Below are 13,376 nucleotides of genomic sequence, written 5' to 3' on the forward strand. Positions count from 1 at the left end.
TCATGGTACACCTCATAATCTCTTACTCCACACAAGTTTGCCACGGCACAGTGGTTGAAAACCACTGATCTAGTGAAAGGCAGCAGTCGAGCCAACCACCATAGGTCCATTTCCTGCCAGCTGACCCATTTCCGGGTTTTATTACTGTCTTGGGAAGATCTCTTTTCTAGGGATACTTCCAAATTTACTTAGATTTATTTCAAAGTGTATTGACATTTCGTGATAACATAATGAAATAATAAAATTTAAATGCTCACGCTCTGCTCTAAAATGATACTTAAAATGTTGATCTGGAGTTGAAGAAGAGTTTTGAAATTGTTTTAAATGCCAAATGGATTTTCATTGCTTCTTTTCTTCTGAATAATGTGCATTTGAAATTAAATGAAAAATTCAAAATACTTTATTTGTCCTAAAAGGGAAATTCAATATTGTAGCATATAATTAGATAATTAACTTGAGGAGGTCTTGTTCCGGAGGCTGCTGGCAGGAATTTAACATTTAAAACTTTAAATGTTATGAACTATTAAACTATTTAATGTTAAATTAATCTAACATTTAATAGTTTTACATTTAAAACATTTAAAACTTTTTTCAGAACTGCGCAAGCTCAAGTAATTTGACAGGAGAAAAAGTTGCATGATTTTCTTTTTACTATCCCTTATTGTAACTTAGTGTTAAAATCAAAATTTATTTATAAAGCATTTTTTATGCAAAAAGCATCACAAAACGTTTTACTTAATAAAAAACAATTCATATTAAAATAAAAATGTAAGAAGTACAACTACAACAACAAAAACAACACCTGGCTTGTTGCTGCTGTGAGAAAACAATATTTAGGGGTTATGTCCACAGCATGAGACAGTTTACCGATGGTCACAGAGGATTCCACCATAGCAACCATCCAGATCAGAGTAGGCCATGCCACGGCTGCAACGCAGGACCTCCAGCCACTCAGACAAGTGCCAACACTCCCCCCAAACTGAACAGGGAGAGCCTCGGTGTGGAGGTTCTCCATACGGAAAACACTGGAGCTAAAAATTAGAAAGCAAAGATCAAATAAACCTTAATAAGAACAGATAAGAACAAAAAATATATAAAAAAATAAAAAGAAATAAAATTAAATTCAATTCAATTAAATTAAATGAAATTAAAATAAATAACAAAGCACAAATAACAGATTAATAAAATTAGTTAAAAGCTAAACTAAAAGGTACATATTGAGCCTGTTTTTATAGACATGGGCAGTTGCTGCAGCCCTGTGCTTCTCTGTTTCAAAAGTAAGCGCCATAGTGGGGGAACAAGATTTCACCATGTATGTTTAAGATCTGACTCCAGGAATAACTAAAAAGCCGGCACCAGAGGATCTCAGGCTCCACAAAGGCTCATCATTAAAAAGCAGGTCAAATAAATAAGAAGACCCAAGATCATTGAGATTTTTATAAATAACTAAAATAGCCTTAAAATGAATACTGAAATGCATGAGGAGACAAGGCAGCGAATTTAAAACAGGTGTAATGTGTTCTTGTCAGAACGTGCTGCTGAGTTCTGGAGGAATTAGCAAACAGTAAATCACCACCATTTGTTTTGGGATTGTCCAAACATAGAAAGCTGTTGGAGAGAATTTCATAATAAGCTGATTATCAAATACACGGATACCTTTTGATTTCAAAGTGTTTTATTATGTTTTCTTTCCTCCAGAAATAAAATGTATTTCTGGATATCTTTGGAACATGCAGTTGGTGGCGTGGCTGGTGAAAACATTCAGCCATAGATAACTGGCATTAACATAGATTTACAAGAGACAAAACATTTCCTTCTAATTAAATATTAAGATAAACAGATATTTACAAGAAACAAAACATTTCCTTCTCTTAAATCTAAAGATGGACCTACATCAGGATAAATGGGTAAATGTGAAACGTTACAATCAGATTTTATTAAAATAATAAACTGAGAAAAATGTTATTTAGTTTTGTGAGTGTGTGAACGTGAACGTAGACTGATTGATTGATTTTTTTTCTTTTCCATGTCATCCATAAAAGTGCCCACATGGGCTTAAAAGACACAATACATGTCTTGACTATTTAAAGATAGAAAACAGGAACAAGTTTCATCGTATCCATCCATTTACAGAGCAACACAGTCACAATTTACATTATGTAGGATACAGTTTTCTCTGTCCTGATGTCCAGGTTTTTTCAGTAAATCTAGCTGAGATATGAATTTCCTCCTTGAAAACCAAAAGAACATGTCGCACTCAGACATCCCAAACAAATCTGGTTTCCTCATTTGAATGTTTTTTAGCAGAAATTTCCTTAGTTGGACACTGGAACAAAAAGGAAGTTCATCTTCATCAACTTCAAGATCACGCCAAATGCATACGCTGCTCTTCGGCTATACGCTCACACTTCAATCGCTAGGGGCAACGATGACCTCTGACCTCTCCATAAATGTAGCGTAAATATGGGTCGCTATTGTAATCTTCTTTCATGTGAACACAGCTTAACATACACTGCAAAGGAAAAGGAGAAAAGCTCACAATAACAGATTTAAACAGATGCATGAACAATATTTAAAGGAAATGTTCTTTTGTGTCGTAGAAAAGGTTTCAGATCTTCGAGTGCAGCTCAAGAGAAAAGGAAGCAAACAAAACAGTGTTGCATTAATATTTTGGTTCAGTGTACATAAAAAGTACACATGATGTGTCATAAAAAAGGAAAGGGAATGATATTTAAGATTAAATAAGTGAATAAGTAAAGAAGTAAATAAACAAATAATAGAATAAGGAAAAAGCTACAGGGTCTTGAGCCTCTTTCTTTTAAAAACATCTACAGTTTCTGCAGGTCGGAGGTCCTCTAGCAGAATGCTTGATATCGATACGTCAATCCTTTTTGTACTGTTATTAAATCATATTTTTTATTGTGACGACAGTTTTCCCCTCCCTGGATACTCACAGTCATGTTTTCATTTGTAAAATTGTTTTATGAAATATTTAAATAAAATTTGGTCCTTCGTTAAATTAAATCACAGAGTCATGTTAAATAACTACATCAGGTCTTTTTATTCATTTAGTGGTTTTAGTCATTACAACATGAAAACTGTGGGAAGTATTTGATCAAAACGAAACAGTGAATTTGTTTTTATTTTATACATCACATGGGCCATTAAATAGCACATGATTTGTACATGTTTTACACAACAACTCAGTCATGTTTCAGTGAATCTGCGAGCGTCTTGTGTTTCATTTAGATGTGAGGAACGGTTATTATGTGTGACTCTTTGCCCTTTGGCTAAAAACTGCCTGTGAAAAGTCTTCCTGCCAGTGTGTTTGGAAACAGCAAAGTTCTGTGTTGCACATCACACAATTACCCACTGATGATCACCATGAAGGGCCTTCGCAAGAAGAACCACTTTCAGATGCTGCAGTTGAGCTTCAGTCAGATGTGACGTCCACCTAACTCTAATCAATATCATGCCTAAGTGACAGATCAATGGTAGGTAAATAGAGAAAGCTAACAGCTAACAGCAAACAGCTACAGCTGTCCTCAAATGTGTTCATACTCTCCCTGAGCAATAAGCTGAAATTGACATCAGTAATAAATTAAATTTATTCAAAATCATTACATTTTCTAATTCTGGTTCAAAAGAAATGTTTTTTCAAAAGCAAATAAATATGATAAAATGATATATTCATTATTATTATTATTATTATTATTATTATTATTATTATTATTATTATTATTATTATTATTATTATTATTATTTCAGACCCAGAATCCAGAATCCAGAAAGATCCATATCCCGATAATAAAACAACAATAAAAAACCAAAATAAAGAAAAATAACACAAAGCACTTTACAATGGTCATAGTCCAAAAATCACACAATGTATATTACACGTAACTCATAAACTAATGTTTTCTTTAATAATCCTTTCATAATTCCACAAAAGTCAGGTGTTTCCTGTACCTTTCAATCAGACTTTTGTACCTGTATTGTCCCACTGTTCATCGGAAAAGTGCTCTAATATGTTCAGGGCAGATTAGTTTTTTGTTGTTGTTGTTGTTGTTTTTTTTTCCAACTCAGCTAAATGAAAAAACAGTGTCTTATATCACTAAATTTTAATTTAGTAAGCTTTTAGTTATTGTTCTTTTTTCAGTCTCCAGTTATTTGATGAAAGGCTGTAGTTCTTTAATGAGAGGGTATGAGCACATTTAAGGACGCCTGTGTGTCCCTGTTGCAGCACCAGCAGCAGTTCCTGCATCAGACACTAGAGGGCAGCAGTTAGTCATAAATTATCTTTACCTGCAGGTCAGACAGGTATCAACGTCAAAGATCCTTCACAAAAAACATGCCACAAGAGATGACATCACCAGGATTAGATATTTATGTTAAAACAATATATCTACACGGCATGGCTGCTTGTTTTTAAAAAAAAAAAAACGACATTTAAATTATTCAATAAAACAATCATATAATAAAACTCAGCATGTAGTCTTTGGTTTTTCAATATTTTAGCATGTTAGCATGCTAATAAATTTCTTAAACTTGAGCATAAATGCTTGTTTTTTTGTTTGTTTTTTAAATAAATAACATTTTGATTAAAACATTTGATAAAACTCAATGTGTGAGCCTTGGGGGTTTTTTTTGTTTTTTTTTTAATTCTTTAGCATGGGCTGCACGGTGGCGCGGTGGTTAGCACTGTGGCCTCACAGCAAGAAGGTCGCTGGTTTGATCCTTGGCTGGTTTGGTCAGTGGCCTTTCTGTGTGGAGTTTGCATGTTCTCCCCGTGTGTGCGTGGGTTCTCTCCAGGTACTCTGGCTTCCTCCCACCATCCAAACACATGCATGATAGGTTAATTGGTCACTCTAAATTGCCCCTAGGAGTGAGCATGAGTGGTTGTTTGTCTCTCTGTGTGTGGCCCTGCAATGGACTGGCAAGCTGTCCAGGGTGTACCCTGCCTGTCGCCCAAAGCCAGCTGGGATAGGCTCCAGCTTCCCCGCAACCCTGAATTGGAATAAGCAGTTTGGAAAATGAATGAATGAATTCTTTAGCATGTTAGCATGCTAAAGCCTCACCTAAACTTTAATATTACCGCCTTTTTATATCATAAGACAATTAAATTTAAACATTTCCTAGCATCATAGATATATTTGAAGTGCAGAAAGAAAACAAAAGTGTGCTTCACTCTGTTTTTTTCAGTCGTGTGCGCTGCTTTGTATTGTGTGTATTTTTAGCAGTCGATAACAAGAACCACCATTCACATAAATATCAGCCAATATTTTCCTGTCATCACAGGTACTTTGTTGAACTGTTTACTTCAATATTCGTTAGGCAGCTCATGGTTCACCTACATCTGGGCCATGCGGGCTTATATAAGCCATTCCTGCAAGCCGAAGCATGCCTGCTAAGCTCCAGACTTGCTCTCTCATTCACTGACATACACCTGTTGGTATGTTGCTCTAGCGCGGAGTTGATCATGAAACCCTCATGACAGTCATTCTTTGGATGTCACTGCTGACTTCTTTAGAAAATGATGTGGGCTGCTACGAGGAGCAGATGCCAAGGAATTTACTTTTACTGAGAAGTGACAATGCTTGGAAACATGAACGTGTTTTTCTAAGAGTAGGTGGAATGAAGAAGACAGGTTACTTTCACATTACTCATGATTTAACTGATAAGAAACTAGTTTTGTCCATTTGGATCCTTCAGCTTTTGTTCTCATGTCATATGGGGATTGCAGATGGTAAAGAATCTGACCTTGTCAGGTGTAATAATCCTCATGCAGTCTGGAGGTCATACACCTCTGCATGTCTCTCTTTGTGTTGCTCCAGACACCCATTATACTGACTCATCCTTTCTTTCCTCTTATACATGAATCAGTCGCTCTGGATTGGGCTTCCTAGTTGATTCACTGGGAACCACAAGGAACGCCAGACTGTTACCAGCCGAACAGCTAAAGAAGCTCATTGTATGTTTTATTACAGACACATTCATGAGTCCTGATTAACCTCTCTGCTGTTCACAGGGAAGGTATTTGTTGTTCGGTACATTCTGATTTATTCCAACAAATCACTTTAATCATCTTATTCCACCAGCAGTGTGAAGATGTAATAGCTGATACCTTACAATGTTAATTACAATGAAGTTGACATTTTAAGACAGTAAATGTGTGAATTTTGGCTTCTTGGAATAATAATGGGCTTTTCTGGCTATTTTTGTATAGTAATGAATATGTTTGAAAGAAATCCATTTCAATCTTGGTGAAGTAACAGAACAGCATAGCACTGCTCAGAATTTAGCTTTTTAAATGGACTTCATAGTAAAATAAATAAAAAGAGACAACAGTCAAAGGAGATACCTAGATGTAGATGTTTTTTGAGAAGAGACAGATGACGTGTGTAGGGCATCTGGTTGAGATGCCTCCTGGACGCCTCCCTGCTGTGGTGTTTCAGATGAAACACACCTTGTTCCCGACGGGTTAAAGGTGTCAGGGACAAATGGCAGTTGAGTTTGATAGATATATCACCTTCTAGTCGTTTAGAACTTGCAGGTTAAAAGGATTGAATGGTGTTTTTTCCATTCCTGTCTGTTCCACAGTATGATGTTGGTGCGTAACAGAAAAGCTGAAGACGGCGAACGGTTAAACTGCCTTTTTATTCTACCCTCACCTCAAACTTTTTGAAAAAGTTTGATGTTATTTATGTATTTCAAACCTAGAATAAAAACAAGATTGTAGTTCTTGAAAATAGCTAATTTTCTATTGTAGATATTTATCAAAAAGTTTTACCGCATTTTACACACCATGAGGCGCACCTGAAAGCCTTTCATTTTCTCCAAAATTGACAGTGGGCCTTAAACTTGGTACGCCTTATGTATGCACCCAGTCCCAAAGTTTACTGCGAAAAATCAAGTGAAGCAAAGGAGTCCAGAGCTTAGCATCATTCTGGGAGGATTAATAAAACAACTACAACTGTTAGGCGTTGTAGTGTAAACAGGGCGTTTAAGGTGAAGTTGCAAGCATCGTAGAGACAGCGTCGGGTGAGTTACGGCACCATATGTAAATTGGATTGTGGATACCTGGGTGAAGGTATCTCCTTTGACTGTTGTCCGAGCTTTCAGAAAAGCCAGTATCCTTGCTGAACAGCCACCCAGCAACAAGACTGAGTCCGACAATGACGAGAGAGAACCTGCTATGCTTGATGGTGAAATTGCCCAGCTGTTCAATTCAGATACAAAAGATGAGGACTGATGGATTTGTGACAACAGATTTATCAAAAAATAATGTGTGTAGTTGAATAAAGTTCAACCAAACTAACTTTTTTGCTTTTGTTATTTTGTTTTACTTTTGTTTTTTTCATGCGCCCAATAACTTGGTGCGCCTTATTCATGACTGAAGCACAGAAATCGACGCCATAATAGAGGCTGCGCTTTATAAACTAGCGCGCCTTGTGGCCTGAAAAATACTGTAAATTTTCTTTTTTTTTTAAAGGTCAGTTGAAGCTGTGTAATAGTTTTATCTAGCTGGGCTTTGGGCAAAAATGGCTCCTGTAAAGGTTGCAACTATTTTCAGTTCACATTTTTGTTTCAACTGGGACAAATTTCTGAATGTTAAGAGGCAATGATTGGTTTATTCTTCTGCATATCACTTCAACTGCTTTAAGATCAACCACATTCTTAAATTTGAGCCTTTTTTATTTGACATTATCCAGTTTATTGCTGCAAAGGGATACTCGAGACGGATAGAGAGTCTATCACAGGGCCAAAACAGGAAGAATTCTACCCTGCAGGTTCAACTTAGTCACTAATTACACAGACATACATGTCTGATGACTGTGAGAGGACAATGAAGCGCCCAACGCTGACACAGACAATGTCTGATATTTACTGCACACTACAGTATCTTCTAAGTAAAGAATAAGTTGGATGTGTTCAGGGTTGGGCAGGGGACCAAAATCAGCATGGCCACAGTGCCTCACCTGAAGCAAAACGACTTCATACCATTGGCTTACAAACCACACAATGGAGCAATACACACAGAGCTGCAAGCCTTTCATGAAATATTTTCATTTTCTCAGTAACAGCCCTAAAATTAGAAGACATTGCCCTGATTTATGTGGAAAACTTCAGGGGGTGGGGGAACATTTTATGACTGCTGTAGGCAGGAAGTTTTGGGATCTCCATGGAAATTAAGGCAAAACACAAAACTCCACAGATATTTTTCCAAGTGTTTCACACAGGCTTTGAATGTGAATAATGCTTAACAGCATCCAAAAGGAGTGTGATAAACTGCTACTTTCTCCCACGTTATGATATTAATATTGTAATCTGCACAAACTACAGAAAATCCATGTTATTTCAGGTCATTCTGGAGTTCACCGACCATGTAAAACATCAAAACTCTGAGCAAGCTCTCTTCCCTGACATCTGCTCTTGATCCACATGTTGACATTGTGGTAAAGTGAGAACCACTCACACTTGTCAGGGGTCAAAAGCGATGAAATAATGATGATAAACGTATCAGAGCTGAAAAGTGATTTAAGCAAACATCCAGATGTGTACGGAATGCATACATGTCTGCTGATTCCTGGTTGGATGATGATGAGTTTAAAACCCCTGGGATTCCTTCAGGAATGAACCTCATATTGTGAGGCAGTTCAAACTTGGCAGTCACATAATCCTAACCTTTCCCCTTCAAGGGCCCCCCAACGTCACCCACAGTAAGGTGGGGGCTTGTGTCTAACATGCACTGACATCAGAGAAGGGATGAAATATCTGACATGTGATCTGTGTGAGCACAGAAGGGACCAAAATAATGGTAAATCACAGACACCCTGGTGCCACATGTGTCCCAGCTGGAAATGGTATTCAACAGATGCAGATTTATTGGTGTTTCTTTTCCCAGCTAAGAAAAGTGGCACTTAGCTACAAGAAAAATCCGCCTGGGGAAAATGTGCGGCATCTAAGGAATGCAATTCCAAACTCGCTGAGGGAACATGGAGGCAAAAATATTTACTTTGAAAGTCAAAGATTATAGACAAAGTTTAGCATGTGAGAACAGCTTGGAAATATACCAGAAAGAACATATACTGTATGTACAAAACTATATTTAAAGAACTTGGAACATAATGTGAAAGTAAATAAAAGCAGAATGAAATGACTTTACACCATTCCAGATGATTCTTCATGGAGGATTTCAGTTAATGAATCATTTGGCTTTTAGTTGCTCTGTTTGATGCATCTTGTGTTGTTTCTCCGTCTGTTTAGATCAGTGATAACAACCTCAGACAGGTTTGATCTTTAGTTTCCAGCTGAGCTTCATTAAAGGGAAAGGACTGAAGGAGCTTGTTCCACATTATGAAGCCAGTTTTCATGCAGTCTGGGGAAAAAGAAGCATCTTTCTGCAAACCTTTCAGGGAAACTTCAGTGAGATCATGGTGCTGTTAAAGATGAGTGTGTGATTCAGAGCAAACGTGTGTGTTCAGATAAAGTCAGAAGAAGGAACGTCTCCATCAGGAAAAGGCATGGTGTTCAGAGATCAGCTGTTAAAAAGCCGCTGATGAGCAGCAGCAGGTATCTGAAGCTGCTGGTGAACCTCTCCATCAGGATCCTCCAGAGGCTGCAGCTGGACATAAAGCTGCATCTGGACCTCCCTTAACCAATGATCACACAGAGAAACGTCTGCAGAGACGCTGGAATACATGAAGACTCATTTTCTGACAGTTTTCTGCTCTGATCAACGTCCTGCTGCACTAAATGGTCCAGATGGATGGAGGTCTGGAAGGTCCAGATGGATGGAGGTCTGGAAGGTCCAGATGGATGGAGGTACTGGATGGTCCAGATGAATGGAGGTCTGGAAGGTCCAGATGGATGGAGGTACTGGATGGTCCAGATGGATGGAGGTACTGGATGGTCCAGATGGATGGAGGTCTGGAAGGTCCAGGTGGATGGAGGTACTGGATGGTCCAGGTGGATGGAGGTACTGGATGGTCCAGATGGATGGAGGTCTGGAAGGTCCAGGTGGATGGAGGTACTGGATGGTCCAGATGGATGGAGGTCTGGAAGGTCCAGGTGGATGGAGGTACTGGATGGTCCAGATGGATGGAGGTCTGGAAGGTCCAGGTGGATGGAGGTACTGGATGGTCCAGGTGGATGGAGGTACTGGATGGTCCAGATGGATGGAGGTCTAGAAGGTCCAGGTGGGTGGAGGTACTGGATGGTCCAGATGAATGGAGGTCTGGAAGATCCAGATGGATGGAGGTCTGGAAGGTCCAGGTGGATGGAGGTACTGGATGGTCCAGATGGATGGAGGTCTGGAAGATCCAGGTGGATGGAGGTCTGGATGGTCCAGATGGATGGATGTTAGGGATGGTCCAGATGGATGGAGGTCTGGAAGGTCCAGATGGATGGAGGTCTGGAAGGTCCAGTTGGATGGAGGTCTGGAAGGTCCAGTTGGATGGAGGTACTGGATGGTCCAGATGAATGGAGGTCTGGAAGATCCAGGTGGATGGAGGTCTGGATGGTCCAGATGGATGGATGTTAGGGATGGTCCAGATGGATGGAGGTCTGGAAGGTCCAGATGGATGGATGTTAGGGAAGGTCCAGATGTCTGGAGGTCTGGATGGTCCAGATGGATGGATGTTAGGGATGGTCCAGATGGATGGAGGTCTGGAAGGTCCAGATGGATGGATGTTAGGGATGGTCCAGATGGATGGAGGTCTGGATGGTCCAGATGGATGGAGGTCTGGAAGGTCCAGATGGATGGAGGTCTGGATGGTCCAGATGGATGGAGGTCTGGAAGATCCAGATGGATGGATGTTAGGGATGGTCCAGATGGATGGAGGTCTGGAAGGTCCAGATGGATGGAGGTCTGGAAGGTCCAGATGGATGGATGTTAGGGATGGTCCAGATGGATGGAGGTCTGGAAGGTCCAGATGGATGGAGGTCTGGAAGGTCCAGATGGATGGATGTTAGGGATGGTCCAGATGGATGGAGGTCTGGATGGTCCAGATGGATGGAGGTCTGGATGGTCCAGATGGATGGAGGTCTGGATGGTCCAGATGGATGGAGGTCTGGATGGTCCAGATGGATGGAGGTCTGGAAGGTCCAGATGGATGGAGGTCTGGATGGTCCAGATGGATGGAGGTCTGGATGGTCCAGATGGATGGAGGTCTGGAAGGTCCAGATGGATGGATGTTAGGGATGGTCCAGATGGATGGAGGTCTGGATGGTCCAGATGGATGGAGGTCTGGATGGTCCAGATGGATGGAGGTCTGGAAGGTCCAGATGGATGGAGGTCTGGATGGTCCAGATGGATGGAGGTCTGGATGGTCCAGATGGATGGAGGTCTGGAAGGTCCAGATGGATGGATGTTAGGGATGGTCCAGATGGATGGAGGTCTGGATGGTCCAGATGGATGGAGATTAGGGAATTGTTGGTAGATGAAAATGATACAAAAGGAAGTAGCACTCCTTGTGCTGTAAAGACAGCGCTCCATCGCATGATGCAGGAATACCAGCAGAATCTTTGGCTGCTGTGTGTGTGAAGACACAAACACCCCATCAAGAACCTGTGGAGCATTATTAAAGGCAGGTTATAGAACATTGTGGAAGAACAGTGCGAGCACATTTCAGTTTAAAACTACACAACTAGAAGGTCCAAACCCCTTCCTTCAGACTTCCCTCCTGAAGCCAGGCATCCAAAGCACAGAAACACACCTTGTTCCCGACGGGTTAAAGGTGTCAGGGACAAATGGCAGTTGAGTTTGATAGATATATCACCTTCTAGTCGTTTAGAACTTGCAGGTTAAAAGGATTGAATGGTGTTTTTTCCATTCCTGTCTGTTCCACAGTATGATGTTGGTGCGTAACAGAAAAGCTGAAGACGGAGAACGGTTAAACTGCCTTTTTATTCTACCCTCACCTCAATCATTTCCTCATCTCATTCTTCTCTTACATTTGTTCTCGCTCGGCTTAGAGCCCCCTGGTGGGAAGGAATACTAATTTTCACATATTCCCCAATGCAAGTGCCTGAAAACACAACACACAGGTGACTAGATATTTATTATTTTTGAGTTAGAACAATTAATTGGCTGAAACTTCAGTGTTATGGAGATTTAAGCAGTATATTTAAAAAAAAAGTTCTCCTGTAAAACATGTCCCAGTTCTCTAGCTCAAAGATATGTGAGAATTTGTGGTGTAAATGGAGCAGGAGCGGTACTTGCCAAGACCCCATCCTAATTATTATAGGTGAGTTGCTGCCGTTAAGTTCAGTGTCAACTAGAAAAAAAAATACTCGGCCCAAATTTGGTCTTGATTTATGTTGTTGACTAAATGTGAGTGTGGCAGCGATAACTCAGCAGCATGACTGAAACTGCCATAAGGGAGGTTTTACATATTAGGACCACTTCTGGTCCACAATCCATATCCAGGCCAACAACTGACATCTGGACCACATGTGACCCTCAGGAGACTTGTTATCCAAGCCAGGCAAACACTTGCCAGGGCCGTAACTGGTGTCATAAGTGCAAAAAGTTGCCCGGATTCAGCCCAAACATGTCTACTATCTGGCATATCCACTTATATTTTATCATGAAAAGGCTTAATGTCAAACAATAAAAATGTCACACGCTCTCTATGTTATACTGTTTTTATTTATATCTGACATACCATCCTTTCTAGTTGTTTATTGTATATTTTAGGAGTGGTGTGAGAAGTTTTGCTGTCTAATAGCCTGCACGAGGCATGAAGGCAGCTGCCTTTAAAATCTTCTCACATATTGCAATCTACTGGAAATGGATAAATCTTCCATAAACCAAGAATAGGAAAGAATTATTTACCCAGATCAGAACTGGACATATCATAAAGTCTGGAGCCAGAATGACAAACAGATCCACGCTAAGATTAAATGCCTGACAGCCCAGTAAAGAAGCTGGTCTGTGTTGCAGGTCCATATCTGACATAGCTACAGACCAGCACAGAGTCATTAGTTCACTCAGAAAAAACCAGCTATTTGGCCCAACTACAGCTTCACACTGGGAAAGTGAAGAGCAGTTTTTAAAGTGAAATGTCCCTTTATTCTTGGAAATTAAAAGCACAGATGACGCATGCATTAGATCGTTTTAAATATTTTGTTTCCATGAAGAATGCCTCAACACCCAGATTCATTACACGGACATATTATTCTTTCCACAGCAGTGTCTGAGGAAGAGACACAAAGAGTTCAGATCAGCTAATATGATTTGTCTGGCTTGTTTCAAAATAGATGAGTAATTTCGTAGAAAGACAGATGCAGCAGTGGACTGTGATATGTCGTAGAGCTGGGGTAAATTTAAAGTTACATCATTCCAGAAACATGGCACCAGCAGGGGAATCCCA

Source organism: Telmatherina bonti, assembly GCF_933228915.1.
Source record: "Telmatherina bonti genome assembly, chromosome: 8".
NCBI lineage: Eukaryota > Metazoa > Chordata > Actinopteri > Atheriniformes > Telmatherinidae > Telmatherina > Telmatherina bonti.